This window comes from Phodopus roborovskii, unplaced genomic scaffold (assembly GCF_943737965.1).
Source record: "Phodopus roborovskii unplaced genomic scaffold, PHOROB, whole genome shotgun sequence".
Lineage (NCBI taxonomy): Eukaryota > Metazoa > Chordata > Mammalia > Rodentia > Cricetidae > Phodopus > Phodopus roborovskii.
In genome coordinates this window covers 30,979,890-31,004,798 of record NW_026125281.1, presented here as the reverse complement: position 1 = coordinate 31,004,798, position 24,909 = coordinate 30,979,890, and positions in this window count along the sequence as shown.

Here is a 24,909-nt window from a genome sequence, read left to right as displayed (position 1 = left end):
TAAAACAATTATCCAAAAATGTTAAAAAAAAATAATCAGAAAATTGTTGAAACAGAAGAAATGAAGAAAGAAAAAAGAATCAGGTGAGACAACTAGGAGATAAAAGGCAAAATGTTACCTTAGGCCTTGCTAAGTTTAGTCCTTTACTAAAGTAAAAGCCCAGTAAACCAACTGTAAGGCAAATGAATTTCAGGTTAGAACAAAAACAAAGCCTATCCATTCACTGAGAATTTATATGAAAGCACCGAAGTACTGTGGTCTGCAGTGTCCCCAAGAATCTCAGAGTAAGACCTTAGGCTCCTGGTTGTACACATTGCAGCAGCAGTCATGGTGAGAACCTGCCTTATCTTTGCAGACCAATCACTATCTTGGTAAGAACAGATAGAAACTATGAATTATATAGTTTTGATCATTTAATTTTTTAATAGTTTCAAGACATTCTTGCATATTATTGAGTTGGAGGGTAATGACAGAAAGTGATAGGATCTGACCACCCCAAGCATAGTTTGGGAGTCTTGCTGTCATTTTCCTGTAGGTGAGCATGAACTTTTGAAGCATTAATAAAGTCAATTGATCATGTTCCCCCTATTATGGCAGATTTACCTGACTGTTGTGAAAGAAAAATGGCTGTGACTTCATGGGATTCCAGAAACTTCTGTTAAGTAATAGAATGGATCTGGTAGAAATATCATAATTGCTTTTTGCCCTGAGAAGGAAACTGAAGGGTTTTAGGGCACTACTGAGGTTTCTCTCTCTCTCTTTTCAGTATAGGTCCATCATATTCACACAAAGAAAGAAAAATCTATCATTATTATGTTGTGGTCTAATGCTTTCAATTTCAGATGATGTGCCAAAACTACTGGTGATGGAGTTGTTAAGACATTAGGAAGATTATTCTTTGTAGTAGATATGAATAAAATAGATTTTCAAAAGATAAATCTAATAGTGAACTTCAAAACTGGGTGTTATTCAGTTTAATACATAACATTATACAATATAATATGTATGATAGTTATATATATTATACATGTATATATGCATATATATATATGTGTGTGTGTGTGTGTGTGTGTGTGTGTGTGTGTGTATAAAATGTATATAGGACAATAGAATCTTGATACCAACATAAACTACTTTTACTATGAGCTAGTATAAAATTCTAAACTGTCAAGATGAAGGTCAACAATTCTAAGCAAGATACAATAAAGGACTACAAAATACATATTGAAGCATGTATACACACACACATCTATACATGTAGTTTGCATACATCAATATAAATTTTACATACATATGTATATAATTGTGTATGTGTATTTTAATATATACAATTATATCCCAATCAACCATATTTCATATATTAGACTGAATTACTAAAGAATATATAGCTATGGTTGATATCAATGAGATTTATTAGGTGATATTTGTGATAAAATTCAAGTGAGTCATCTATATAAATCTAATTAATTCAGTAGATTTGTTAAAAGGAAGGTGTGCCTTAAATGTTTCTATTATCAATAATAAGAGAATCCTAACATTAGAGTGACTGTTGAAAACCTCTGTACTTTAAATATCTAAAATCTAATGTGTTATCTCATTCCTATTCACTCTCAACGATGAAGAGTATAATTTCAATCATTAGAGAATGTATTTGTTTCTTACAAGTTCAAATAGTACCAAAAGTGCATAGGCAAACATACTCAATTTACAAGTTCTCCAAGTGTATTTCAAGAAACACAGAGAAATGTGCATATAGTTCTGTGCTCAAGAGCTCTGATGATGAGTGCAGCTGAGAAATAATGGAAGATGAAAAGCAGAATTGTTAATTGTTAGTTTAAGAAGCTGCCATGGGGGAAAAAAAACATGAAAATTGATCAGTGTGCAACTCTATGTGTTATACTCAGCCAGGGAGCATCAAACACAAGTGAAATAGCGTTTGTGACCAGAATGTGTTTAAATGAGCAATGTCTTTGTGAGAGCAACATCAACAGAATATCCCACACCATGATCCCACAAAAGATAAGAAAAAGAGGCCTAAGGAAGAAAATTTCGGACAAGAATAATTTCACTGACTTTGGTAAAATGTAGCATGAAAAAGAAAACAAAACTTAGAAACTAAATTCCATGAATTATCTGTAACTTAAAATTGAAGAGGGTCTCTCACAATAATAGAGGGCAGGAAATCACTAATAATCACAGAATGAATGGAGGATGGTTCATTGTAGAGGCAAATCCCAGGGAAATAATAAGCTGTTTTCAGCACTTGCAGATCAAGCATGTGAAAATGGGGTCCACTCATATATCAAGATTGCGGATATCAGTTGTTATGATAAAGCATGAGGTGAACCTCTCATGGGGTCCATGGCAGGCAAGGATGACCAAGGCAGAGGTAGAGAGACAGAGAAAGGATAGAAGAGAAGAGGGAGACAGGAAAAGTCCTGTGTGCCACAGGGGAAGAGTGGAAAAGAGAGCATAAGTGGGTAGGGTCTTTCTTTTAACTGGTCCTTTGCACTAGCATAAAGACTATGCAACCATGGAACTTTGGGATGACCAGAGTTCTGACTGAGAGTTCTGGCAGGTGACTGGGCAAGCCAGCATAATGCCTGAGTCCTTACGTCAGTTATAGGAAGTACAGTGGTTGATTAATGTTGAAAGGATTCCCAATAAAGCAGTAGTACCTCCACCAATCAAAGTCTTCAGAGGAATACAGAGGCATAGAAGAATTCCTCCCATTGAGACCAAGTGCCTGTGAGGTTCCTTATACTTCTGTTTGACAACATTACAAAGGTAAATATTCATCCCATTGTGACAAGTCAATTTGGGAAACGTAAGTAGGGATAATGGCTTAATTATCCAATTCAGTTCCAAATCATGAATCCAAGTGGTGGTCTAGGCTATCAACATAGACTATAGTTTTCATATCTAACAGAGTGATGGGCATACATGGGAAAGGTATCGTTGAGCAGAGGTATGAATATCTTAGAGAACTCTTGCTAAACTTGGAAATTGCAAGAGTACACTGCATATTTCCCTTATAGAGTATGAATACTACTTGGGAAATAAGAAAGATACTCTAAAATATGTCATTTGTTCTTGGGGTTGAGAGAAGATTTAGAGAGTTACATTCCTTTATTTCTAAAATAGATTTAATAACAACTATGGTAAGGCATAGAATTTAATGAGAACCCATCAAATAAGTGTACAGTTTTCAAAATGCAGGTGTTACTCTCATTCCTGAAAAAAACTACTTTTGTTACATACACTTTAATAGCTCATATTTAATGAACACTGAAATGTATTTTATATGTACTATACTATTCACATAGATAATCTTTTGTTTATGTATACTAAATCCATTAGGTAGAACTAATAATCATAATTCAAGCAAAGAAAACAGATTTTAAGAGTTTAAATTAATCTATTTAATAGATAGCCTCAATAGATATAACCAGAATTTCTATTCCTGTTAATGTAGTATAAGAACCGCCATCCCCAATCTTGATGGTCTTGTATATTAATGATGTTGTTGGAAATAAAACTAGCCTGCATTGCAAGTTTGAGAAACAAAGACATGGAAACCCATTTAGGACGGCCCGTGTGCCTTTTGGGAGGTTGGCAGTCAAATGTGGCACCGAACTCTGCATCCAACCAAATGTTTAGTACTGTCCAACCTTCCATATGGTTGAGGGATCTGGGTCTGTCACAGATGTCGCAGGCAGCTTCCTACATCACCTGCAAGACATATGGGAAATAAATATGAAATCAGAATTTCTGCAAGTTACCCCAGCTGGGTTTGTAATGGCAAGGCAAAGATCAGCACAGCAGCAAACATGGGAATGGGGCAAAGTTGCAGGATGATTTCACTATTGAGGCCCTGAGTCAGCCACTCAGTAGGGAGCTGAGATGGGGCATTGTGAGGAGGTGGAGGCAGGCCTGGCAAAAGAAAGGCTTGGAGGACACGTTGAATCACAACTTCTAACAATGTGGCATGGCAATGCAAACAACATCAGACAGGCCAAACTTACATGCAAAAAAAAAAAAAAAAAAAAAAAAAAAAGGAAGAAAGAAAAAAGAAAAAAAATGAAAGACTGAGTGACTCTTTTTGGGCAAGTGTGTCTGGCAGCCTACAAGGAGGAAAAGAAGGGCTGCAAATGCAATATGCTCTGCAGACAGAGGAAAGAGTCCCAGCCCAAAGACTGCTTCCATGTGTGTGAAGTGTGGAAAATTTGAGACGTGTACTGGGCTCTTCAGCCACATTCTCACCCTTGGAAAGCAATCAGCCACCAGACAAATCTCCAATTTAAATGACAGCAAAATGTATGCTTGGAGTTATCTGACCAAATTAGCAACTGAGATATATTCTCGGGACTTAATTTGCACATTGAGTTTAAATAGTATTATATTTGTATAGCAGATTATGTAACCAAAAATGTTAATGGGAAAATGATTTTATTTGACTAGGAAATTGGCACCCTGACTAATTGTCTGAAAAGGAGCCAATTTTAAAATTCAGATGCTATTTGAATGAACTAGTATCGACTGAATTAGGATTTATTGTGTAAATTATGCAGTTTTAAAAAATAGTCTGAAGAAAGAAAAAAAAAACAGGAGTCAATGAGCTAGGTTTGTGTACTTTACTGTGTTCTTGGATTGGTTTCAGAATGACATAAATAAGATCATCAAAATCACCAGGAAGGCTGGGGCAGCATTCAACATGATAAATGTCCGGAAGCAAACATACTGTAGAAATATGGTTGGTTTTGTTGTTGCTGTTTTGGTGTTCTTCAGTAGGGTGGATGTATTGGTTTCTGTATACTATTTAGTCAGATAACAGTTCTTTGCTAAAATGTTTGGTTACTTTTCTATAAATACCTAATAAATAAATGCTTGATCGGTATATATTGGTAAGAGGTAACACACTTAGGCATAACTGTGCTTTGAGCATGCTATTTAGTGTGCTTAATATGTAATGGAAGCTCAAAGGTTACAATAAATGCTGATGATTTTTTTTTCTTACCATGAAATTTATTAGCTGTAACTGGCAGAAACTACTTAAGAAACAACACTTGGTGGCAATTATTTTCACTGAAGGCAGTTTTGGAAAGAAACTTTTTATTCTTTAGAAAGATTTCCTTTGTTAGTGAGCAGTAATGATCTTATTATTCAGGTTACCCCTGTCTCCTCCACAGCAAGCATGAATCTTGTAAAAATAACAGTAAACTGGCCCCTTTTTTCCATAGCTTGCCTTTGGGGTATGGAAGAGTACAAGGCCTCTTCAGAAAAGCCTTTCCTTTTCACCCTATGCCTGTCATCCCACCCCTCCCCCCCCAAGACAACATCTTCAAGTTGCCATAGAAAAACTGTGAGTGTTAAATGAATATCCTTGACAGCAGCTAAGTCTTTTGGGCATTAAAATAAAGTTTTGCTTCTCTCTTGGCATGTGAAAATTGAGCGAGTGCTTTGACACTAGTAGCAGAAGATGTGAGCAAGGCAACTTTCAGAGCCTCAGAGGTGTCGGTGAAAAGAAAACTCAGCAGTAGTAGAAAGTATCAAGGTAATTTCCCACCAATAGGATCCCAGGAAGTCAGTTGGCTCATTTGCCCCATTTGGCTGTAAGAGCCTCCTTGTCTATTGTCAAATGGCACATCAACTATCTTCCAACTTCTAACACAGCAGTTCTCTTAAAGAGAGGTACAGAGGTAGGAAGAAACCCATGTACAAAAATTTGGAAATCCTGTTTCTTGATTCACTCACAAGAATCTATGTTGTTATTTGGGGAGAAATTTCCCATGAATATCTTATAACCAAAATATTTATTACTATTGCTTGAATTTCTTCAATAGCTAAAAGTACCAGTTTCTAAGGGAATAAGTGTTTCCACTATCTCCTGGTTTGTTTCAGGCTTAGAATTATAAAATATGTTTGTATTTGCATTGTGGATGTAGGAAACATTTTCTTGCTGCTGCTGAAATAGCCCAACCTTCTTATTGATATGTAGTAGGTATAAATTGAGATCTGCCTGTCACAAATTGATCTGGGTGGATTTTTTTTCACCAAGACATAAGTAGGATAAGAATTAGCAGGTTACAAACAGCAAGTGTTACAATCATTTGAGTTTTCTTAGTAGTTATATTTTGCTTCCTTTTCAAATTTTCAAGGTAGCAAAATGTCACCTCAAAGAGGTTACACCTGTGTTCATGCCATTTTGGTTTCATAAAGATCTCCTAGAAACCTCATCACATAATTTCCATTAATATTTAATTCATTGCACATAGCAACCTGTATCGCTATAGGAGAGGACATAAATTAGCATTGCAGAGTATGAACATTTGCTTCATGGTAAAACTGTTTCTTCTGGCAACCATTTTGCATTTTTTAAAGCCACAAGCACTCAGTGTAACAGAACTCCAAGCAGCAGGGCAGCAAAATGGGATGGAGATACTGTAACTAAATGAAGGAGGGTTGAGGGGTTAAAAACTTCGCTGGATGATTTCACTATGACTGCCCCAAATTCATGCTCATAGTAGATGAATGAATGGAGTCCCATGTGGGATTTATAAACTTGTTGGAAATGGATAAGAACCCTTCTGCCCTGCTGGAGTTTGTAAGTTGTTTTGAGGAGCTGCTCTCTACACAACTGAAATTGATTTGATGGTTTTACTTCTCTTCTGGCAAGAAATGTTTTCTATATCTGCATATTTTTCTCTCTTTTCTCTTGGTTGGCTTGAAGACAAAGCTTTCTGCAAGACCCAGACACAAAACATTTCTTCTGTGGGGGCTCTGAATGCACTCTGTTGGTCTCTATTCCACCTTGGATTGTTAGCTTTGCTTCTTGGATAACTTGTACAGTATCCCAGTATTTATAATTTGTTGTTGCTAATTGTAAATTATTATTATCTGTCATTCAATCATGAACTAGGTTGTGAGGCCAAACTTTTCTACTTGGCATATTGCAGGCCTTGAGTGATTTGCTTATATGTCCACTATTTCCAATTTGAGTATAAACAGCACTCAGTTCCAGGTTTAAAAGACTATGGGCAAATTACTCACAAGTGAAGAGTACATACCATAGAACTTTATGATCTAGAATTCTCTACTGTTAGCTCAGTGATTTCTTCAGATGATTTCTTAGCCAACAATCCATGGCAGAACTGGGCATAAGTAGCAAACTACCAAGAGTATCTTCTTAACATTCATAATGAAAGAAAATATAAAGCATTTCCTATCAGTCATTCTCCTAGACAAGTTCTGTGTTACAGAAATGTCTAGTCTTTTGCAGGAAAAATAAAATTGTACGCATGCCTCATAATCTATTAATTGGCAGACACTCATTTTTGTCTTTATTTTTAAAAACAAGAAGTCATTAAAACTAAGTCAAATCATAATTGCTTGGAACTCAGTTGTCAAAACAGGTAGAAAATGAAGTCGGTGAAATCCATTGTTCTGTGGAGGGTGAGGCACTTTACCATCCCCACCCCTGCTCTTGGAGCTAGCCCTTGTTTCTATTCCAAACTTTTGAAATTTTGTGTTATAGATGATGAAAAGATATGTGTCATAATTATGATGTCTCTTTTGAAAGTTATAATCTAACAAGGAATTATATATAGTTATACAGTTTTTTTAAACATATAAGCAATATTATTGCCCAGTATATGCTGCATAAAATTCAGTATAATGTGAGTATATCCAAATAAATCTTTAGGCAATGAAACCCAGGATCAATTATATGTTCTACTTAAACTTCATCTTAGGCAAGTTTTTTAAACTTTCACCTATATAATCAAAGACATAAAATACATCTGCTAAATTATTGTCAAAATTAAATGTGTCAGTGTATATAAAGTTTTTATAACATGGTATAAGTGACATAGTAAATACACTGTAAGAATTAGACATTGTGCTGTGATAGCTGTTGTTTAGTTATATGAAATGCCCTGGTACTAATTAAACACTATTAAAACAAATGACAGAGATGAGACATTTGAGTGTTAATATAAATAATAATGGACCTGCTTACTGTTAATAAGTCTTTCAAGTCCTTTCCATCTCTCAGCCTGGAAGCTATATCTAATAGCTATTCAAGTATAGTATAAGTGAATCACATAACTGAGTTTAAATTAATTAAATTTTGAGTTGAAAGTTTTATAAATGGATGAGTTTTTAAGTCAGGCTTTGTGAATGGTGATGGCATGCCGGCATGATAGATACCAAATCTCATAAAAAAACAAAACAAAAATTCTTAAACAAAATAGGTCATTGTTCTGGGTTTGTCAGGGAATGTGCTGGTTTTGGCCTCTATGTTTTCCCATCTTGTTGCCTGAAATGTCTTTCTTCTGAGATTTCACATGTGATATTTTTTTTTTTTTCTGGAGATCTCCGAGTTTCTCCAATCAGCAGTATTTGAGTGTGATATCTTTTATCAGCATCTAAGCTGCTGTTCATAAGAAACAGACACATCTTTTGTGTTTTAGGATTTGAGATGTAGCATTACTTGAAGGAACCTGCAGACATAGCTTATAGCAAGATGAATAACAGTAAAATCATAAGATGACTCATAATACAAACATATATAGGGAATATCAAAGAATCATCAGTTTCAAGATTAGAAATAAGGAAATCAATCAGGTTTAATCCCTCCCATTTAAAAGTGGGTAAAACTGAACAAAATGATACTAAAATACTAGAAATTTAAGAGAAAATTAAATGTGCATTCCATCTTCTTGTTTGTGTTTGTTTTTCTGGTGTGCTCACGAAATACTAACTTTCACTATCACAACGCCCTTGCATTAAGAACATTTGAAAGCAAATATACAGTAATTATTATTGACCTTATAATAGACTCTGGGAACACTAAGCAGCGTTTAAATCTTTATGGGAACTGGAGTGACTAGGGAGTATCTTCTTAATTAGGATGCTTAAATTACATACATTAATTGTTAAAGGATTTGTTTTACAAAACAAAGGGAAGTTAATAGGGAAGGCAACAGTGTAGCATGTTTCCTAATTTATAATCTTTCATAGGAGCCCACATAGGTGACTGAGAGTATGAAATCAATTGGGCTGTTTGATGTCAGGGAATTGTTTTCACTGTAAGTGGGGTTAGATCATAATTGTTACATCATAATTGATCGCATTGTTATTTGTAGTGACAATAGCATTATGTTATATATTACTAACATAATTGAGCTTTCATTTAGCTTATCTTAGTTTCAAACTTAGAAATAGCGATGCTTGCTTTTGGTCCTTGTGAAAGCTCTTGCTGTTTCTCTGGGAAGCACAACCCTACTGCTATTTCACTCTCTCTCTCTTCCCTCCCCTTTCTTGAAGTGTTTCTTTTGTTTGTCTCCATTACACCAGCATGGAGGGACACAGTGTTTCTGCACAGTGGGAGTTGGCAATCTCTGAAGAGGCTTTTCCAGCACTGCTTTTAGACTGAAATCATTACAATCTTCAATAGCTACTTGGATTAAAAAAAAAAAAAAAAAAAAAAAAGGAAAGAAACTAGCACATTATTATTCTCAAAACCATCTCAATGTAAAAAGAGGCTATTTGCTTGGCTCTCCCCCTAACCTCCCTTCCCTCCCTCCCCCCTCCACCCCTGCTCATCTTGCTGCTTTTCTTTCTAAATGTGTTTCCTTCACACCTAAGTTTAGTTGCATGGTCCTGATTCACTAATTCTATTCAAACTGAGTATACAAATGCATTTTTTTCCTGTTGGTTCTGAATATTTTTACATTGCTTATGCAAAGGACTGAAGTCAGATAGCTTGCACTCATTGGTATTTGATTTCTATCTTTGAGAATGTAAAATATATCAGCCCTGACCCAAATAATGCCTTCAAACCCAGACGGTATTAAAATGTTTAGTTGTTGGAGAGTGGTTTTAATAATAATTTTACAACAGTTTCTAAGTTGGTGAGAATTCTTTGCCATAGTTATTTATGAATCGAACTCTGGTCCCATGTTTGTCTGAAGGTTCCTAAGTGCCTGCTTTCATCACTAGTCACAGTTGTTTATACACATGCTCACAAATGACCTAAACTACACAGTAGAAGCTCGGGATAGAGGGAGCTGCCTGCAATGCCTTCACCCCATGAAAAGGATTAGTGTATATGAACACATAACACTTCCAACAGAGGTTCGTAGTGTCCTCTTGTAATTTATTTGTTCTCTTCAGTGAGCATAACCATGAATAATGAAAGGGAATGGCATGAATAAAAGAGTGTAATTTATGTACTTTATCAAACCTATACAACCAATTTATATCCTATGAAGCAACTTGATGTATGTGTATTGAAATAAAATGAAAATAATATGCTTTTTTGTTGTTAAGTGTGGAATGTACCAAAAAAGGGGAAAATGAAGCAAAAATGTATAATTTGTTCTGTATGCCTTTTATTTTTATATCTTTTAAAACAGTAATTCAGTGTGAAGCAATAGATTGTGTTTGTTCCCATTTGAACTTGTAGTGTTCCCTGGACACACCAAGGACTTTTCCCAGAAGATGTCAGTACAGCTATGCTATACTTCTGCCTCTAGAATAGGCTATAGAGGAACCACTAGAGTGGCTTCTTTTCTATTAGTATTTTGCTCATGGTATTTATACACACTGAAGTCGAATGGTTCCCCTCATTTCATGAGAATTTAATTTTGTTTCTCCAAGCTACTTTACAGGAACAAATGGAAGTTTGCCTTAAAGCAGTTTCTTATAATATACCTTAGCAGCATTTTTCCCTGGCAAAATTTGGCCTATAATTCAGGGTGTAGTTTAAGTGATGTTTTCTTCTAACCCCCCTCATTGTTGTGAGTCTCGGTCAGCCTCTCTTCTGCAGCGCTGTGGTCCCGTGTTTGCTTTCTGTAGTGCACATTAAACAGTCTTCTGCAACATCAACAGCTATACAGCATCACTCTCTCCCATTGTTTAAACGCCTTAAGGATCTCCATATTGTGTTCTCGCTCCTCAGAAGACCTCTCTTAGTACTTTACACGCTGGGACTTGTTGAATGGTTAAAAAATGAAAAAAAAAAAAAGGCTTTGGTTTACATTCTCTTCTGTGTGACACAACTTCCTCTGTTTACACATTAGATATGCAGAAATCATGGCATTAGTAATAAAGGATTGATGTAGGAGTAAATCAGTCTTCAAATCCATATGTGTAATATATATATATATATGTAACACTAATATGGAAATATTATAGATGAGATTCTGATATTAAAGAAAAATGCACAAAAATGTATGCATAAATTTTACTTCTTGGGCTCTGTCAATAGGACTATAATATGAAATAGAGTGAAGTTCAGCTTAATATTGCACCTGCAAATTACAGCTCTTCAAAATGCACCGGTTGCTCAAAAGGTTATGAATGATGTCATTTGCATCCACACAGGGAGACATTCTTGCTTGACTTTTCAGATCTGTTTACAGAGATCCAAAATGTTCTGCCTATTTGTTTATCTAAAATATGTTTCTTTGTGAAGCCAGAAAGGAATTGCTACTGTAATCCCAGGTATCAATTTGCTTCCTGTAGGATATTGCCTTATGATCCCTGCTTGCCCTCCTTTATTTTTTTTATAATCCCAAGCCCTAGAGGCATCATTTCAGCCTAAGTCAGTGATTTAGAGGCTCTCTTGCTTTTATTTATAAATGTGTATGCTGTAAAAAGTTACACAGCTCAGAATATAAAGAAAACTGCTCACAAAATTTTGCTTTGAAGATCACAAACATGTCCTCATAAATATAGCTTCAGCCCAGCCATACATTTTCTTAATACTTGGGTAGCTACCTACCCCACACTTTTGTTCTGCATTCAGAATTATATTAACATTTGAGGCTCCGGGTGTTGTTGGTTCACACAACACATCCTTTGTATGCATATGTAGATTACCACATTTCCCAGTCATCTTTTCTTTCTGGGCTAGCTCTAGTCAAATATGAAAGCTCAAACTGAACACCTTTGTGCTAGCATTTAATACAGTCCATTATGTTGGACTTAGGTTATAGGGTGGAATAGAATTAAGTTGTGAGGAAGATTGCAATGAATTAAATTATTTTATTAAGGGGTCTTGGACCTGGGAAGGTCCTTTATCTGTATGTCTGTGAACTAACACACACACACACACACACACACACACACACACACACATATATATATTATCCATATATATATATGTACACACACACATATTTCTCATTTCAAAACCCATGCTATTTCATGAAGCAATTAATATATATGTATATATGTCAGGTTATAAGTTTACAAGTTGACTGCTCAATCAGCTTGACATCTGTCCCGTTTGGGTAGTCATTTGCTTTAAGTGATGGATAATGTCAAGTAAGAAAGAAAAGGGGTTAAGGCAGTGGGGATGTAGGAAAAAAACGAAAAGGAAAAGGAAGAAGAGAAAAGAAAGGTAAAAAAATAAAAAACTCCAATAAATTATTTTAAAACATACTTTCTGGTTAAAGATAGGTTAAATAAGACCTACTGTTTTTGATTTAAATATATTAATTTCAATGGACGTACTCATGCTGACATAATAGAAGTGTTTTAAGGTAATGAATCATTATTTTAAAGGTCACCAATTGGATTCCTCCACCTGAATAATTTTCCACCTGCCATTGTGCTGGCGGATGGTTTCACAAATGCAGCTTCATTTGCTTGGGAAATGTCCCGGGTGTTGGAAAGCACTTAGCTGGAAACAAACATACTTTCAAGTCCCAAGGTCTATGGCTAATCTTGTAACTCAGGTTTCTGAATGTTTGGCATTAAAAGTTCTCGTTCACTGTTTTCAAGGAAAACAGCCTGCTTTCTATCTGCGTTGAGGCTGAATGCCACAGTGAGAGACTTCTGTGAACTTCTGAGACACTTCTTATTTCACATTTTGAAAATGTCCTATGTGCCCACTCTATTTACATCATTTTGAAAAAGTCCTATGTGCCCACTCTATTTACATCATTTTGCCCCTCCCACAAACCTCTTCTGTGTCCTTCCTTTAAATTTATGACTTCTTCTTTAACAATTGTTACCATACATAAATAATATGTAATTTAAATACAGCCTGTTACGTCTAATGCTGTCTGTTAAGTCTCTCTCTCCCTCTCTCTGTCTGTCTGTGTGTGTGTGTGAGAGAGAGGCTGACCACTTATGTTTAGATTACATGTCAGAGTACTCATCCCTGGATGACACAGATTTTCCTCTTTCAGACATTAATTGTCTATAGTTCTTTGTCTAGGGGTGTGATAGAGTGTCTCTATCTATATTTACATATCAACTGGTGTTGTTATACAGGGCTAACTACATGATCATATGTTTGAGATTCCACTGGTACAACTTCCCTGTCTATATATAGAAGACACTAAAGACACTGTTACAGGAGGTATCCTTTTCTTCCTCTCTTAGAATATTCTATTCTCTTCTGTGATGTTCCCTGGGCCTTATGCTTAGGGATTACATTGCAGATATACCAACTTGGCCTGAGTGCCTCACAATTTATTTCTGTCTACATTTGACCAGTTATGGATTTCTGTAATAGTTTCCATCTGCAACAGAAATTATTATTTCTGATGAATTGTAGTGAGAAACACATTTATCTGTGGGTGCAATGGTACATTTTAGAGTTAGAAAGTATACTCTTTTAGGGTAGTGATAGTAGGTTCTCTTCTAGCGTCTGTAACCACATCAGATAAAGATAGTTAGCTAGTTTTAGAGTAATAGGTATGAATTCCCTCCTTGTGAGCATGCCTTACTCCAATTATGTGGCATTGCTTATCACTGAGATGGAGTGCTGTGCTTTGTGGAACTGTTAGTGATTACTTAATTAACTGATTTATTGGTTAAGTGAATAAGAAAGGGTAAGTTAGACCTGACTTTGCCTTCAACTCAGAAATATCCTAGCTTGAATACTCCCTAAACATTTCTTAATACTTCATTTTTTTCTTCTTCTGTTTTCTTTTCTTTTTATTCTTTTGCATATAAATGGATATACTCATATTACCAATGTTCTTTATTAAAAATTAAATTTGTAAAAGGTGAAAGATGTATGATCTGAAGAGAAATTATAGAGAGGTGAGGAGGGATGAGCAAAAGGGTCAAGACCAAGCTGGAGAAACCCACAGAAACAGCTGACCTGAGCTAGTGGGATCTTACCAACCTCTGTGAGACATCCTGGGAACCAGAATTGGATTGAACTGGGCCCCCTGAATGTGGATGTCAGTTAGGGAGTCTGGGCATTCTATGAAATCTCTGATACTGGAACCAGTATTTAGCTCTAGTGCACAAATGGGTTTTGGGAGCCCATTCCCCATTGAGGGATGGTCTCTCAGGCTAGATACACAGGGGAGGGCCTAGGTTCTGCGCCAAATGATGAGACAGACTTTGATGATCTCCCATGGAAGGCCTTACCCTCCCTGGGGAGTGGATGAGGAGTAGGATGGGTGGGTCAGTGCGAGGCATGGGAGGATTGGAGGGAAAGGAAACTTGGATTGATATGTAAAATAAGATTGTTTCTAAATTTAAATAAAAATTAAAAAATAAATGAAATTTGTTCTTTGACAATGTTGCCTGGTAGGTACATTTCTCAAGATAATTACTCCTTCCCCAGAAACAATCAGTAGCCAATAGTTCAGCATGGTGTGGTGAGTTCATATGAGCCCCTTTCCTATCCATTACTGTCTGTTGATACCTAGTGCAGGTAACTGTGGCTCCATGAGCTCAGAATTGCAATTTCTCATAAGATGGCATTCTACCATTCTACAGGGCTTCTTTCCATCTTCTGGCCCTTTCATTCCTTCTTCTCCCTCTTTTAGAATGTCTCATCAGCCTTCAAAAGGGGCATTAAGAGTTGCTAGCTCTAAACCATCAATTATTACTTATTTTAGCTATGAATAATGCTCATTACCATGTAAACCTGCGAATTTCTGCCTTTACTACCAAAAAGGGGATTTTATGATTAAGATTATATGGTATAAACATACATATTTAGAAGGAAGTTTGATGCTATGACAATTAAGCTAAAGAATAAAAGTATGTTCCACCTAGGTGCCATGATTTATTTTTTTTTAGCTGGATGTTTCTGAGCAGGTTTTCAGTACCTGCCATTGATTGTGACTTGTAAAGAACACCTCTAATGTGTATCTCTATATAAAATTCCTACACAAATATTCACACAATTATAAAAAATATAAGTAGAAGAATGTCCACTACAGTATTGTCTGTAATAACAAAAATATGGAAGTAATATTAAAGTGAAAATGTAACTGAAAAGAATTAAGGCATATCCAGAGAATAAAGTATTATATAACGAGTAGAAAAATGACAGAAAATGTCATTCTGTAAATATGTTTCTCTTATTGGTTAATGAATAAAGCCCTGTTGGCCAATAGGAAAGCAAGATAGGCAGGACTAGGAGACAGGAAGATTCTGGGAGATTTAGTAGAAGAGTCAAGATGTAGGGACTTGAGAAGAAGGTCTGAACCCTCTCTCTGGTAAGATAAGACCATGGGGAAACACTTAGATTAATAGAAATGGGCTAATATTTAAGACAGAGCTAGGCCAATAGCTTTATATGTAATACAGTGTCTCTTGTGTGTTATTTGGGGCTTATAGAGCCAGGTCAATAACTTTATGTATAACACAGTGTTTCTGTGTGTTACTTGTGGCTGGTACGGGTCTGGGACCAGGCTGGCGGGAAAACCACTCATAACAGAAAAATACAAAAACAAAAGCAGCACTGAGACAAGACGTAATATCTTCTGTAACGTTGCTGCATGGGCTGCTATTTTGTTTATAGGAATTTTATAAAGTGCTGAGTTGTATCCTTCTGTAGAATTACACAGATACTTTGATAGCCAATTCTGTATAAGTTGTGCATGATGCCTTCTTTGGGGCATTCTGGTGTCCAGCAGAGTTTGTAGCTGACAGGTGAAGGAACAGTCTGAGATTATTTTATAGTGAACACAGGAACTGGTTGAAATAATCCAGTCAAAAATATCTTCATAGAGCTGGAGGATGGGCACAAAGTCATACCAATACCTGAGGAGAAATTGGTAAGAATAGATGCTCGGAGAGAGAAATAATTATTGATTGAAATATATATATATATATATATTTGTGGTGGAGACCCTGGTAGGTTGACCACACTCCAGTAGATGGCCATACATATATGAATATATATGAGCAGCAGAAATTGAACTTTTAAAAAGTGAGGAAAAAATTTAAGTGAGTATTTTATGGGAGGTGGATCTGAGAAGAGTTAGGTATGGGAATGACGATGATCAAAACACATGGATATGAGATTTTTCAAATTGAAATATTTTAGAAAATAATGAGTACATAAGACTGGGGGATTGAAGTTCTGTACTATATAGAGTACCATAAAGAAATATTCCATATTTCATATTGAGATAAGACCCAAATGTCTAGAAAACAGTCATGTGTACATGTATAAACATTATTTCAGACACATAATGAAGATTCATCATTAAATTTTACATGTTTTCTCATTATTCAGTATTGACTCCCTCGTAATAAAAAAAAAAAACTGATGGTGAAATAACATACATTTACCACGCAGAAAATATTCAGTCTTCTTTTGGCCTAAAATGTTCAAAATAGTTGTTGTATTTATAATAGTTGTAGAGCAAACAAAGTCAGATTTTTGTCTCTGTTTTTGTTTCTTCTCTTTGTTCCCTTCCTCATCTTCTCCCCCTTCCTTTCTGTTCCCCTCCAACCATGTCTTACTTTGTATTTTTTCACTTCTGTGATTTTTAAGAAGTCATTCTCCATTTAAACATACCATAATGAATCATGGATAGAATAAAGTATAAAAATATAGTTATTCCCTTAAGGTAAAATAACTTTTATATTAAAATATTTAATATGATATCATACCTTGTGAAAATGGTTCACTAGCCAAGTGGTAGTGGTAAATAAATCTAATCCTTTTAATCCAAGCACATAGGAGGCAGAGGCAGGCAAGTTTGAGTTTGAGGTCAGTCTGGTCTACAGAGTGAATTCCAGGACAACCACATATACACAGAGAAACCTTGTCTTGAAAAGCAAAAATAACTAAATAAATAAATTAAAGAAGAAGGAAGGAATGAGAAATGAGAAAGAAAGAAAATGGTTTACTGAATTAACTCTGGTTACTAAATTATATAATAAATACTTGGGGATATTAGTTCTTATTATCTTAGGGTAAAAAAAAAGTAAATGTTCTTCATGAGATGAAGAACAAAGAGAATCTTCACATCCTTTTCAGGATATGTGCCCAGACATAGAGGGATATATTTAAGTTGTAAGTCTAAGGTGAGGCAGATGAGGAGGCTACACTATTATAGGTGGTGCCGGAGTGTTTCTTTTTCTTAAGGGTTGTATCACTCAGGGTATGAAATTAACAAAACACTAAAAAACTAAGGTGATATATCTCTATAAGACAAACTGAGAGAAGAAATCTAAGAATGTGATCTCTTTGAGTTAAAGATGTTTTCCGTCCCCTCCCCCTCTCTGTTTCTGTTTCTTAGAGCTGTTAGGACTAGAACACTGGTTCTTTAGCCTTTTCCACAGTTCTGGATTTTTACGTAAGGCATCTCTCTTGGTTTGTATGTTTACCCTCTTTTGAAAAACTTAGTTTTCCACAAAGTCATTTATGATAATTTTCCTTTTCATTTAGCCTTACAAAATCTATCATTCTAAAGCTGGAATAGCATGCCACATTCTACCTCTGCCTGTGCTGCATAAGCGTTTTGAAAGATGACAGATTAAAGATGGGTCTGAATTCACATTTATTGTGACAAGTACTTAATTTTGGTTGATAGTGTAGACACATGCATTTAAGAAAATATGCTTGATCAAGCTAAGCAGTTTATGTGCAGAGTTAAGTATGTATAAACTTCTTTTTGTTTCCTCAAATTTCACTGTTTTGATTGTCTTCCAGTTCCTGAATACTGTTTGTCTCATGCATAATAAATTTCCTTATTTCCCAACCCCCGCCCCATTCTGGAACAGCTTTCCCTTTTCAACTCATTACTGTTCCCACCATTTAATAAGAAGGTTTTGCTGGGCTTTCTAATCGAAAACTTGCTTTTATCTTTCTTCATGGAAGAATTGAAATGGCTTCTTTCAGGTTGCTGGAGCCTCTGGGGAGATAAGGACCCTGCGGTTAACAGGATGAGAGATTTTTGTTTAGAAATTTTTATTTAGACAATGAAAAATGACCTCTGTAAACTCAAAGCTATCTTATTTTGGGGCTTTAGGCTTCTGGCAGATAAATCAATTGGGCCCTAGGGACAGCAAGGAAAAACCTTTGCAGTAACTATGTCAGGGCAACGCAATAGATTTGTTGTGAGTATGCAGTTGTGTTGAATATAGAATGCACTTAAAAATAAATATCATTTTATTTTCTATTAAATATTCAGGATCTGAATTCTCCTCTGTTCAGTTGTTGTAAGAAATATTTCTTTTTGAGGAAAGCTGGAAAAAGCAGATTTTTTTAAAATGTATGAACTATGTAGCTATTATTGGGATTTTGATCTTGACTTTTTAATTATTTATTTTGTGCTTTTTAATGGAGCATTTTAGATAGAAATCCTCAAGTTACATCTTCCTCTTTAAAAAATGAAATCAGTATCCTAAAACTGCTTTCGTTTGGGTAGACAATTTCATTGTTAGCTAAATAATAGAACTGCTTTGCAGATTGCTGACACACTTTTCACACCTGTTCATAGGCTCAAGGAGCTTTGCAGATCTCCACAGCATGAATTTGCACTGCATGTTCTCCCCTATGAAGAACGTTGCACTTGGCTATCTGCTTTTTTAACCTGTGTTATGTAGAGTGCAGATTCAAGGTGAAAAGTTATTCAGAAAAACCTGAAAATTTGACACAGGTTAAAAAACAAAACAAAAAACCCACAGGAGACAAATGTGCAGCCAACATGGGTGGATCTACAGTTGTTAGAGGTCTAACAACTGGGATTGGTGACCAATTCAGCAAAGAGTTTTGAGGGTCTGTTACAGGACAATGTGAATGTTATTTTAAAATGTCATTGGCATTATGATATAAACTATCATAATTCATGAGATGAGAAATGACAGTATTAGGAAAATGAAGGTACACTGAACATAAACAGTGAGAAAGTCAGAGCGAGCTTTAGAAGGTGACCCAGAAATTCCAGAAAAAGTAAACCTCCTTTATGTCGTGAACTTTAATGATTTTCGTAATTTGGGAGTGAAACTAGCCTGTTTATTCCCATCTCTGTATTTTATCATTAAAATGACTACTTTTCATTTTCTCCCCTATCCCAAGGTTCATTGTGTTAGCTCACAATGTAAAGAATATTTATTTATTTACAACCCTCAAAATATTGTAAGAAAATAGTAGATTCTACTATATATAAGGAATGTGTGTGTGTGTGTGTGTGTGTGTGTGTGTGTGTGTGTATGAAATAATTAGTGGTTTTCTGAATACCTACCTTTGTACCCAGAATCTAAATATACTCATGTATTTCTCATAGATCCTATAATTTATTATATTGCATTCCCATCATTGAGGAACAGACTTAGAGATATTGCATGTTCTGCTAATAAATGGCAGAGATTACTATCAATGGCTGATGTGTGTTTTGTTTTGACAAAAGGACAGTATCCATTCAGTAGACAAGGGATCCCATTGCTTCTTGTTATCAAAGTATAATATGTTCAGTAAAGTATATGTGATGATCTTTTATCATTTTGATATTAAATTGCTTAGATGATTGACGAGCCTAAAAATTTAAATATAAAGATAAATGTGCTTTTTGGGTAAAACACGTCAATATAATGTCAGTTTACATTTAAAATTATTTCATCCACAAAAATCTTTGGTTCAACTATGAAAGAACATTTATCACATACCCAGGATCATATTATCTACTACTGTTATACACTGTAAGTTCATATATCTCAGTTTCTTTATAAATATACATAAAAGCAACAATTGATGCCTTGCCCAATAGTCATGAGAGAGGTTCCTCCAGCAACTATTGGAAACAGATTTACAGACCCACAACTAAACATTAGGATGAGCTCTGGGAAACCTGTGGAGGAGGAGGGACAGAAAGGACTGTAGGAGCCAAAGAAGTCAAAGACACCACCAGAAAACCCACAGAATCAACAAGCCTGGGCTCATAGGGGCTCACAGAGACTGAATCAATAATGAGGGTCTAGCCAAGGCATTGTGTATACATGACATATGTGTGATTGGTCCTCTTGCATGAATCCTAACAGTGGAAGCAGGGGCTGAATGTGAAGTTTTCTGCTGGCTCGTACTGGTTTGCCTTGCCCAGCCTTAATACAGGGCAAGGTGCTTAGTTTTACTGCAGTTTCATCTGCCACATTTTGTTGATAACCAAGGGAGCTGCCGTTTCCTGAATAAAATATAGCAGGAGTGGTTGGGGTTTGGTGTCAGAGGGAGGTGAGGGAAGTTGGAGAAGAAGAGGAAGGAGAAAATGTGGTCTGTTTGGGGTGTAAAATGAATAAATAGATATTACAAATAAAATATAAAAATAGAAAAAGAATAAAATTACTTGAAACCAATAGAAAATCATTTATGATATTGATTTCAATTTTAAGTTCATTGTCAGATTATAATATAAAAAACAAAACAAATGAGCTATTATACTGAAAAATACTGCATTTAGTTACAATTAATAATGACAGGCTCATGGAAAGGCCTTTAAAGTTAATTTAACTGGACACTTTCTGAAAAAATTAGTTTCTTAAAAACACTGAAAATGACATGTGACCAGTTCTATTTACAACTACACATTGTTTACATGCTTATAAAATGTCACTCACTCCAGGATCTAATTTTTTTTTTGCCTTCTGAAAAATAATAAATTCAAAGATAGGATGTTCCAAACTAAAAACTGGTTGCTATGTTCACAATACTATTTCTCAGAGTACATCTACTTTGCTATCAGGTGGATCCTAGATGCTCAGGCAGGACTTACTATTATTTTTCTTCATAGATTCAAAATATCTATAGAGAAATATGATAACTGTTTTAAAGAAACACAGATGACATTATATTGCCCTGTACAACATTAGTATTGTTAACTCAATGTCTCCTACAATGTCACAATTTATAATATTCTGTAAATTGGTTGAATAAGACAATAAGGAGAGATAAATATAATGGCAAAAGGAAATAGAGGAATGTCATAGGACAAACTCTATTATTACTTATTAGTGTAGGATCAAGTGAAATATTAAAAAGAGAACAGCTTGAAACTTTGCTTTGCAGTATTTAATACATGTAATAATCAGATTATGTAATTTAAAGTCATGTTTAAGTATCTAATTTAATATATTAGAGTAGTATATAAAAACATTTGATGGTATTTTCATCAATTATCTCAATATTTTTGTCTTTTTATTTATGTTATTATAATTATTTTTTAAGATTAAAGCATAATTAATTTTCTTCATTTTATTCTTCCTGCCAAATCCTTTCATATACCCTTTCTTGTTCTCATTTCAAATTCGTGGCCTCATTTTTGTTAATTATTTGTTATATGCATATTTGCATTGTATACACATATATATTCTTAAATACAACCTGATCACTCAGTAATGTTACCAGTATGTATGTTTTCAGGGCTGAATATTTGGTATTGGATAACCAATTGGTGTGCTTTTTCTTTGGGCTGAATATTTGTCCAACTTTCAGCATTTTTTTTTTTGTTGCTTATAGTTCTTTATATAGGTCTGAGGCTTCCTGTCTCTCCTGTCCTCTCCCCTTCAGCTTGTGTGCTATTGTCCTTGCTCAGGTCATAGTTGAGCAGTCACATTGGTAAGAGTTTATGTGTGTAGATTCTGTAGAAGACACAGCCTCACAGCAAACACTTTTGCTGAAGACACCATGTAAGTCATACACAGTACACAGAGACCCTGGAGGTGGAATTTACATAAAAGTCTCTTCCCTGAGGACTAGATTTCATAATATCATAAGATACCATTCAAACTTTCAAACAAGGGAAGCAACCAAGATTAATACCCAACTATGATTTCAGTGAACCACAACTATGGCTAGAGTAGCATAACAACACTAAGAGTACAGGAGTAGCAAACATAATCTTGGTAGTAATCAGAGCTTTTTAATTGGACTCAGCATCTGTTCAAAAGGAAGGAAATAATACCTGATATTGTAAGCCTAACTGATTACTTATCTTGGTGAAGTCATGGATCTTGAAGGAGAACTTACAACCACCACTCTACTAAGCCAATATAATTTATATCCACATTCTAAATATTTGTCTTTATAGCACAGATATGTAATATGTGCCTCACATGAACACTCAGATAATTATATTAATTATGAAACAGTTGGCCAATGACTAGGGCTTCTTATTTGCTAGCTTTGTCTTAAATACTAAACAATTTCCATTAATCTAAGTATTTATTCTTGGTCTTACCTTGCCAGAGAAAAGTCCAAGGGACCTGTTACTCCTCTGGTGTCCTGCATGGTGACAGCTCTCTGCCTGTACCTCCCAGAATCCTCCTCATCTCCTAGATCCACCTATCTTGCTGCCCTATTGACCACAGTGCTTTATTCAACCAATAAGATAAAGATATACAGAAGACCATTCCCCATTAAAAGTGATAAGTTTTATTATGAAGGAAAGAGAAAAGAGGTAAAGAGACACAGAGACAGAGAGAGGACACAATAGAAGAGGGAGAAAGGAAAAGTCCTGTCTGCCCCATGGAAACAAGTATAAAAGAGAGGGAAAGAGGGGAATGGAAAAGAGAGAACTGGGAAAGAGAGGAGCAGGAAAGAGAATGTGTGTCAGAATCTTACGTTTAAAGGGATCCTTTGCACCTGAGTTCAGACTATGCAATCATGCAACACTGGGCTGACCAAGGTAATGCCTGAGTGCATTCTGCTAGGTGACAGGGGCAGGCCAGCATACTGCCTGCGTCCTTACAATCAGCATACGTAGGCATCAGTATTAAAAGAAAAAAAAACAGTTTAAAAAATCCCAGCAGTGGAGAAAGAAACTAGGTAAAATTAAGAGAAAGTAGTTAATTGCAAAGTTAATATAGTAAATTTTGTTGATAATCCCAAACTTCAAACAGGTAAGAGTAATGAGTCCTGGTGCCAGCAGAAACTAGTGGCACACCTTCCTGGACATATTGGAAATTGTTATTCACAAAGGTGTCATGCATGGTGTTGGGAAAACAATAAAAACTACAACCTCCCATCACAGCACAACATAACAACTGGATCTGCTACTCTCTAACATTTGAGTTTCAATGGAAAGATGAAATCGAGTAACCAGAATTGAAGCAGAGTCTAGGAGATAGAAAGGGTTGTAGAGCAAAGCCAGCTGAGGCCTGGAATGACACAGGAGATTAAATAGATACCCAGGCGTCATTCCTCCAGGCTTCTAGCTTACTCATTATGCAAATCCCAACTATAATTTATAATGTTTCCTTTGTTGGTGGAGTCCATGACGGTCAACCTTCTTTACGAGAGAGGAGTGTGGCAAGTGACTCCAGTTATTTTACAATCCAAAATAAAATAATGTCAAAGCCCAAACAATTAACAATAAAGGCCTTTTAAAAAAATCTTTGGTGAAATTTTAGAAAGGAACATTGGGAAACAAATATTCTGAGAACATCTAAAAGGAATATAAGAATCTGTAGCAAAAGTCTGCGTGTGTGTGTGTGTGTGTTTGTGTGTGTGTGTGTTTCTCTGTATGCATGGGTGCCTTGAATACTCTTTTGTCAAATGCAGCACTGTGAATGAAAACAGGCATGGCACAAGGATACTGGGTTCAGAAGCAAATTTTGTTTAAACATTCTAGCATATTGAGAGCAGTCAGGTTGTGATCTTATTTTTAACCCTTGTCTGTGTCCACACCTGCATTGCCCAGAAATTAGTGGGAAAAAAATTGGAAAGCAAAAAAATACTAAAAAGTAAATGTAATCCAAGAGCTCTTGTGGTACTTAGAATTAAAAGTGAATACAGATGCATAGAGGGCATGGTGAGCTTTTATGTAAAGACAGGTTTCTAATTGCTGCATGATTTGTTTTGAAATGATCGCCAGTCCATGTGAGTGCTTTAGTGAACAGGTTGAACATGCTATGAAAATGAAAGGACCATGTGAGGTTTTACATATCGTGTTGGCTGTAAAATTTTATTAAGCTTTGTCACTGTGTTGAAAATAAGTAAGAATAGTAAAGTGAATTTATGCAAAGGACCACAGTTTTCATTTTGTCTTAAGTTCCTATGTGACTCAGCATTCTAGCTGCTGAATACCATTTCTAATCCACAGCTAATGGTGGTATTAACTTAATTAAAGGTAATTACATAAGTTAATGTCTGCCCATCATTTTAAAAAATCATATTGCAAAAATCTGGTTTTGCCTTCATATGTCTGATGTTTTCACTTTTCCATCAAAGTTGCAAGGGCAATTTTAGGATATGATTAGGGATAGATGAGTCTTCAAAAATGGCTCCTGTAAAATTCCACTTATAATCAATTGTGCAAGAATTTTTATGATAGTTTTCTGGAATTTCTAATTTCCATCATTTCCTTGAAAACCTGTACTCAAAATTCTATTTTTCTGTATTTTGACTTAGAGTATACTTAGAGACTCAATTGAGTTAAATTTTCCTAAATAGTTCTAGGTGCTTCAGAAAATTTTAGTGTTGTGATGTTTTCTAAATTGCTATCTACTTTTGAAAATAATTCTTCCAGTATCTTTTAATATCATTTTGTATACTTATTATTATTATTATTATTATTATAACTTAGTTTAACTTTAAACTGTATATACCTTAAAGCTCGCGGTAGTAAATAGTTAATCAGTGTGGAATAAATATTAATTAATAATAAAAGAAATAATACTGATACAGTAACTTACTTTTGT